We start from the raw sequence: 5,918 nt of genomic DNA on the forward strand, positions 1-5,918 counted from the left end.
AAGAATACTAGGGAGAAGGGAGAGAAGGGATTAAAAGAGAACAGTGATGGACGAGAAGAAGAAAAGGGGAGAGAAAGAGGAAGAAGAAGAGAGTGAGATAAGTAGGAGGGTGAAAGAATAGATAGATAAATAGATAGACAGAGGGAAGATAACAATAATTAAGGGGAAGAGCAGGATGATATTAAAGATGAGATAGATAAAGGGGAGAAAGGGAAAGGAAAGGGGAAGGAGGGAGAGGGAGGGAGAGGGAGGAAGGGAAGATGAGGGAGGGAGGGAGGGTGAGAGAGGGAAGGAGGATGAGGGAGGGAGGGTGAAGGAGGGTGAGGGAGAGAGGAAAGGAGGGTGAGGGAAGAAGGGTGAGAGAGGGAAGGAGGGTGAGGGAGAGAGGAAAGGAGGGTGAGGGAAGAAGGGTGAGAGAGGGAAGGAGGATGAGGGAGGGAGGGTGAGAAAGAAAAGTAGGGTGAGGGAGGGAGGAAAGGAGGGTGAGGGAAGAAGGGTGAGAGAGAGAAGGAGGATGAGGGAGGGAGGGTGAGGGAGGGAGGAAAGGAGGGTGAGGGAAGAAGGGTGAGAGAGGGAAGGAGGATGAGGGAGGGAGGGTGAGGGAGGGTGAGGGAGGGAGGAAAGGAGGGTGAGGGAAGAAGGGTGAGAGAGGGAAGGAGGATGAGGGAGGGAGGGTGAAGGAGGGTGAGGGAGGGTGAGGGAGGGTGAGAGAGGGAAGGAGGATGAGGGAGGGAGGGTGAGGGAGGGTGAGGGAGGGTGAGGGAGGGAGGAGTTAGCTTACCTTGACCTGGTCGTTCGTCGGCGGAGCTCCTGATCACAGCACCGTAGCGTTTTATTCGCTCTTCTCGCGATAAACCGCGCACTTGAAAGTTTTTGTTTGTCTGTGATTATTACTAGTCAGTTTTCCTCTTCGAAATAACTATGTGTTATTCATGATGTCACTTCAGTTACGCTGCGTAATTATATACAAGTTATAACAAATAGCGATATTATATAGATGCATAAATAAAATAGACAAAGTCGGAAATGATTTAGACTTGAATGAATGAAGTCACTTGGCTAAGGTGTTAAGACAAACAACTCAGAGTTCAGACTAAAAAAAACAAAAAACAATTTCTTTGTTTGAAAAAAAGTCGGAAACAATGATCGAATGTTCAAAATTCCTCACCAGAACAAACAAATGAAAAAATATAACTTAAACCGACTTAGGATATTAGAAAAAAACGAAAGAATATTAAATAAAACTCCGAGCGAGGCGAGTAAAAAGGAGAACAAGAGTTCTTTTGAGAGTTAGAGAGAGATAGAGAGAGAAAGAGAAAGAGAGAGAGAGACAGAGAAAGAGAGAGAGGGAGACAGAAAGACAGACAGAGACAGAGGGACAGAGACAGAAAGAGAAAGAAAATGACAGACCTCGTTCGAGAGAGAGAGAGAGAGAACGACCAAGAGCTCGTTCGTTCGAAAGAGGGAAAATCAGAGAGAGAGAGAAAGAGAGGGAGAGAGAGAGAGAAAGAGAGAGAGAGAGAGAGAGAGAGAGAGAGAGAGAGAAAGAGCTCGTTCGTTCGAGAGAGGGAAAATCAGAGAGAAAGAGAAAGAGAGAGAGAGAGAGAGATAGATAGATAGATAGATAGATAGATAGAGTGAGAGAGAGAGAGAGCTCGTTCGTTCGAGAGAGAGTCGTCTCACCCCACTCGCTCTCGGCTCAGGGCTCGGAGGCTAGCTATCGGCGCGCTGGGAAGGGACACCGATGACCGAGGCAGCGGGACACAACACCGACTAGTGTGCAGAGCGATCGGCCGCGCTGCCAGCAGAGATGTGAGTGAGCGAGCAGGTGGAGCCCTCGCTGTGTGGCGTCGATGCCGGGGTGGGTGCGGGGGGGAGGGCCGTGAGGGGGTGGGGGGAGGGCCGGGGTGCGGGGGGAGGGGCGGGGGAGGACGGAGAGGATGTGGGGGGAGGAGGGATGGGGTGGGGTGGGTGGGGTGGGCGGAGAGGATGTGGGGGGAGGAGGGATGGGGGGGGGGAAGGGATGGGGAGGACGGAGAGGATGTTGGGGTGGGGAGGTCCGTGAGGGGGTGGGGGGAGGGATGGGGAGGACGGAGAGGATGTGGGGGGAGGGGTGAAGGAGGAGGGATGGGGTGGGCGGAGAGGATGTAGGGGGAGGAGGGGCGGGGTGGGGGGAAGGGATGGGGAGGACGGAGAGGAAGTGGGGGGAGAAGGGATAAGGAGGGCGGTGATGGGGTGGGAGGAGGGCGGAGAGAGGGTAGGGGGAGGGATGGGGAGGGCGGTGATGGGGTGGGAGGAGGGCGGAGAGAGGGTAGGGGGAGGGATGGGGAGAGCGGAGAGTGGGTGGAGAGGAGGTGGGGGGGAGAGGAGGTGGAGGGAAGGGAGGGGGAAGATGGAGATAGGGAGAAGAGGAGGTAGGGGGGGGGGAGGGACGGGCATGGCGGAGAGGGGGGTGGGGGGAGGGGGGAGGGAGGGCAGAGGCTCGGAGATAGGACGGTGGGTGGAGGAGGGCGGGGAGAGGGAAGAGGGAAGAAGGCGGGAGGAGAGAGGGAGGGAGAGCAGAGAGGGAGAGGGAGGGAGGAGGGACGAGAGAGAGGGAGGGAGGAGGGTGGAGAGAGAGGTAAGGAGGGCGGAGGATGGGGGCAGGAGGGAGGAGTAGGGGTAGCACGGGGGGGGATAGGGATGTGCTTAGAAGGAAGGATGAGGGGGGAGGGGAGGGGGGAGAGGTGCTAGGTAAGAGGTAGGTACCTTGGAGGAGGGAGAAGGGAAGGGGGGGAGAGGGGGCGTGCTACGTAGGAGGATCGGGGGAGCGAGGAAGGAGGAGGAGAGGAGGGGAGGAGGGGGAAAGTGGGAGGAGTGGAGGAGAGAGGGGGAGGATGGAGTGATAGGAGAGGAGGAAGGAGGAGAAGAGGTACGAGGAGGTAGGAAGAGGGATAAGGAGGGTGGAGCGGGGAGGAGGAAGGAGGGGGAGAGAGGAGGTGAGGGGGAGGGGATCGGGAAGGGAAGAAGGGGTGAGGTGGAGAAGGAAGAGGAGGAGAGACGGGAAACGGAGGAGGAGAGGAGGGAAAGGAGAAGAGGAAAGAGGAGGAGTAGAGATGTAGGGGGCGAAGAGAGAGGGGGTAGGACGGAGAGGAGGAGACAGGGGGGAGGGGAGTGAGTGAGAGAGAGAGAGAGAGAGAGAGAGAGAGAGAGAGAGAGAGAGAGAGAGAGAGAGAGAGAGAGAGAGAGAGAGAGAGAGAGAGAGAGAGAGAGAGAGAGAGAGAGAGAAAGAAAGAGAGAGAGAGAGAGAGAGAGAATGAAAGAGAGAGAGAAAGAAAGAAAGAGAGAATGAGAGAATGAGAGAGAGACACACACACAGAAAAAAATATAAAAAGAAGAAAGAAGGAGAATAATTATAAGCAACAGATAAGCGACAAAAGAAGAAAGAAAGAAAAGAAGGTCTGAGTAAAAGAGGGAGAAAGAGAGAAAGAGAAATTAAAACAGTTATCTATATTTATGTGAAAATAATGTCTTCGAGCCAGTGGGTCTGCATGTCTACGAGTGCGCATAAGCATTATCTTACACTTCTTCTCTTCCTTCCTTCTTTCCATCCTTCTTTACTTCTTTCCTTCCTTCCATCTTTCCTTCCGTCCTTCTTTCTTTCCGTCCTTTCTTATTTCCATCTTTCTTTCCATCTTTCCTTCCTCCCTTCCTTCCATATTTCCTTTCATCCTTCCTTTCTTCTCTTCCTTCCATCTTTCCTTCCTTCTTTACTTCCTTCCTCCCTTCCATACTTCCATCTTTCCTTTCTTCCTTCCTTCCTTTCTTTCTTATTTCCATTTTTCTTTCCTCCCTTCCTTCCTTCCATCTTTCCTTCCATCTTTCTTTCTTTAGGTCTTTTCTTTCTTATTTCCATCTTTCTTTCCGTCTTTCCTTTCTTCCTTCCATCCTTCTTTCCTTCCATCCTTCCTTTCTTTCTTATTTCCATCTTTCTTTCCGTCTTTCCTTCCTCTCTTCCTTCCTTTTTTTTCCTTCCATCCTTCTTTCTTTCTTATTTCCATCTTTCCTTCCGTCTTTAATTCCTCCCTTCCTTCCTTCCTTCCTTTCTTTCTTATTTCCATCTTTCTTTCCGTCTTTCCTTCTTCCCTTTCTTCCTTCCATCTTTCCTTCCTTCCTTCCTTCCTTCCTTTCTTATTTCCATCTTTCCTTCCGTCTTTCCTTCCTCCCTTTCTTCCTTCCATCTTTCCTTCCACCTTTCCTTCCTCCCTTCCATCCATCTTTCCTTCCATCCTGCCTTCCTTCCTTCCTTTCTTTCTTATTTCCATCTTTCTTTCCGTCTTTCCTTCCTCCCTTCCTTCCTCTCTTCCTTCCATCTTTCCTTTCTTCCTTCCTTCCTTCCCCTTCATCCTATCCCCCTCCCCTCCCTTTCCCCATCAATTTTTTTTTTTTCTTCTTCTTCATCTTCTTGTAATTTTCATTTATTCACGAGCCAAACTAATTATTTCATAAGAGTAATGATAATGATGGCGATAACGAGTAATGATGATAGCTGTGATCATGATGATAATAAATATAATGATGATAGTAATTACGATAATGATAATGATAATGATACCAAAAGTAATGATAAGAATAATGATAATGATAATGACAGAAATGAAAAATAATGATAACTCTAGTAATGATAATGGTAAAGATGATAAGGGTAATGACGATAGTATGACAATGCTAGTGATAATGATAATAATGATAACAATAACAGCATCAATATCAGTGATGGTGATAATGAAACAATGATAATTATCATAGTAGTAATGATAATCATGATAATAACAATAATGATAATACTAATGATTATAATAGTAATAATAATAATAATGATAATAATAATAATAATAATGACAATAAGAGTATTAACAAGGATAATGAAGATAATAACGATACTGATAATGATAATAATAAAAGCAATGACAATAATAGTAATGATAATATAAAAAAGGATGATGATTATGATAGTAATGATAACAAAAATAATGGCATTACTGATATCGTCAACTTTGATCGGAATGATAAAAAGCAGGATGTATTTTATATCAAATAGACGATGATGAAGCTGTCAACTTTCCGAGGAGGAACTTATTTCACGTCGTGATATATGAACGCTATGCCAGATTATGCAATTTGGCTCATTGCATCCGTATTGGAGTATACTGTTAGGGGGTTGTCCTATCACAACCCCCCCCCCCCCTCCGCTCCACCCTCAGACCCCCTATCACCCCCCCCCCCCTCCCCCCCCCCCCTCCCCCCAAAAAAAAAACCCCTCTATCTCTCTCTGTCTATCTCTATCTCTTTCTTTCTCTGTCTATCTCCATCTCTTTCTCTCTCTGTCTATATCTGTCTCTTTCTCTCTCTGTCTATATCTGTCTCTTTCTCTCTCTCTCTGTCTGTTTCTCTTTCGCTCTCTCTCTCTCTCTCTCTCTCTCTCTCTCTCGTCAATCCCCCTCTCCTCATACCTCCTTCTCCGTCTCTCTCACTCTTCTCGTCCGTCCTCCACCCCACCTCGTCGTCCCTCTCCTCTCTCTCTCTCTCTCTCCCCCCTCCTCTTCTCTCTCTCTCTCTCTCTCTCTCTCTCTCTCTCGCTCTCTCTCTCTCTTCCTCTTCTTCTCTCTCCACCCTCCTCAGTCTCTTCAGTCCCGTTCCTCTGTACTCACCTTCCTCCATCTCTCTAACCTCGCTCTCCCTCTCTCCTTCTCCTCTCTCCTCTCTCTCTCCTTCTCTCCTATCTCTCGTTCCTTCCTCCTCTCTATTCATCCTCCCCTTCTCCTAACGATTCTCATTTCTCATCTCTCCTCTCTAACTCTCTTACCTTTTCCCAAACAAGTCCCTCTCTCTCTCTCTTTCTCTCCTCTCCCCCACCTACTCCCTCTCAGGTTCTCCCC

At 48.7% G+C, this 5,918-nt stretch overlaps 1 protein-coding gene across 1 annotated transcript in view; it reads right to left on the reverse strand.

Moving 5' to 3' along the window:
* LOC122259348 (acetylcholinesterase) overlaps positions 1-1,817 on the reverse strand; it is a gene marked incomplete in the record, with an annotated part of 118,724 nt that extends 116,907 nt beyond the window's left edge. Inside the window, 2 exon segments of the mRNA XM_086531773.1 lie at positions 782-952; positions 1,684-1,817.
* Between the last annotated feature and the right edge of the window lie 4,101 nt (positions 1,818-5,918).

The sequence above is a fragment of the Penaeus japonicus genome, unplaced genomic scaffold (genome assembly GCF_977035675.1).
Source record: "Penaeus japonicus unplaced genomic scaffold, GWHDUDI00000001_assembly GWHDUDI00000036, whole genome shotgun sequence".
In the NCBI taxonomy this organism is placed as follows: Eukaryota; Metazoa; Arthropoda; class Malacostraca; order Decapoda; family Penaeidae; genus Penaeus; species Penaeus japonicus.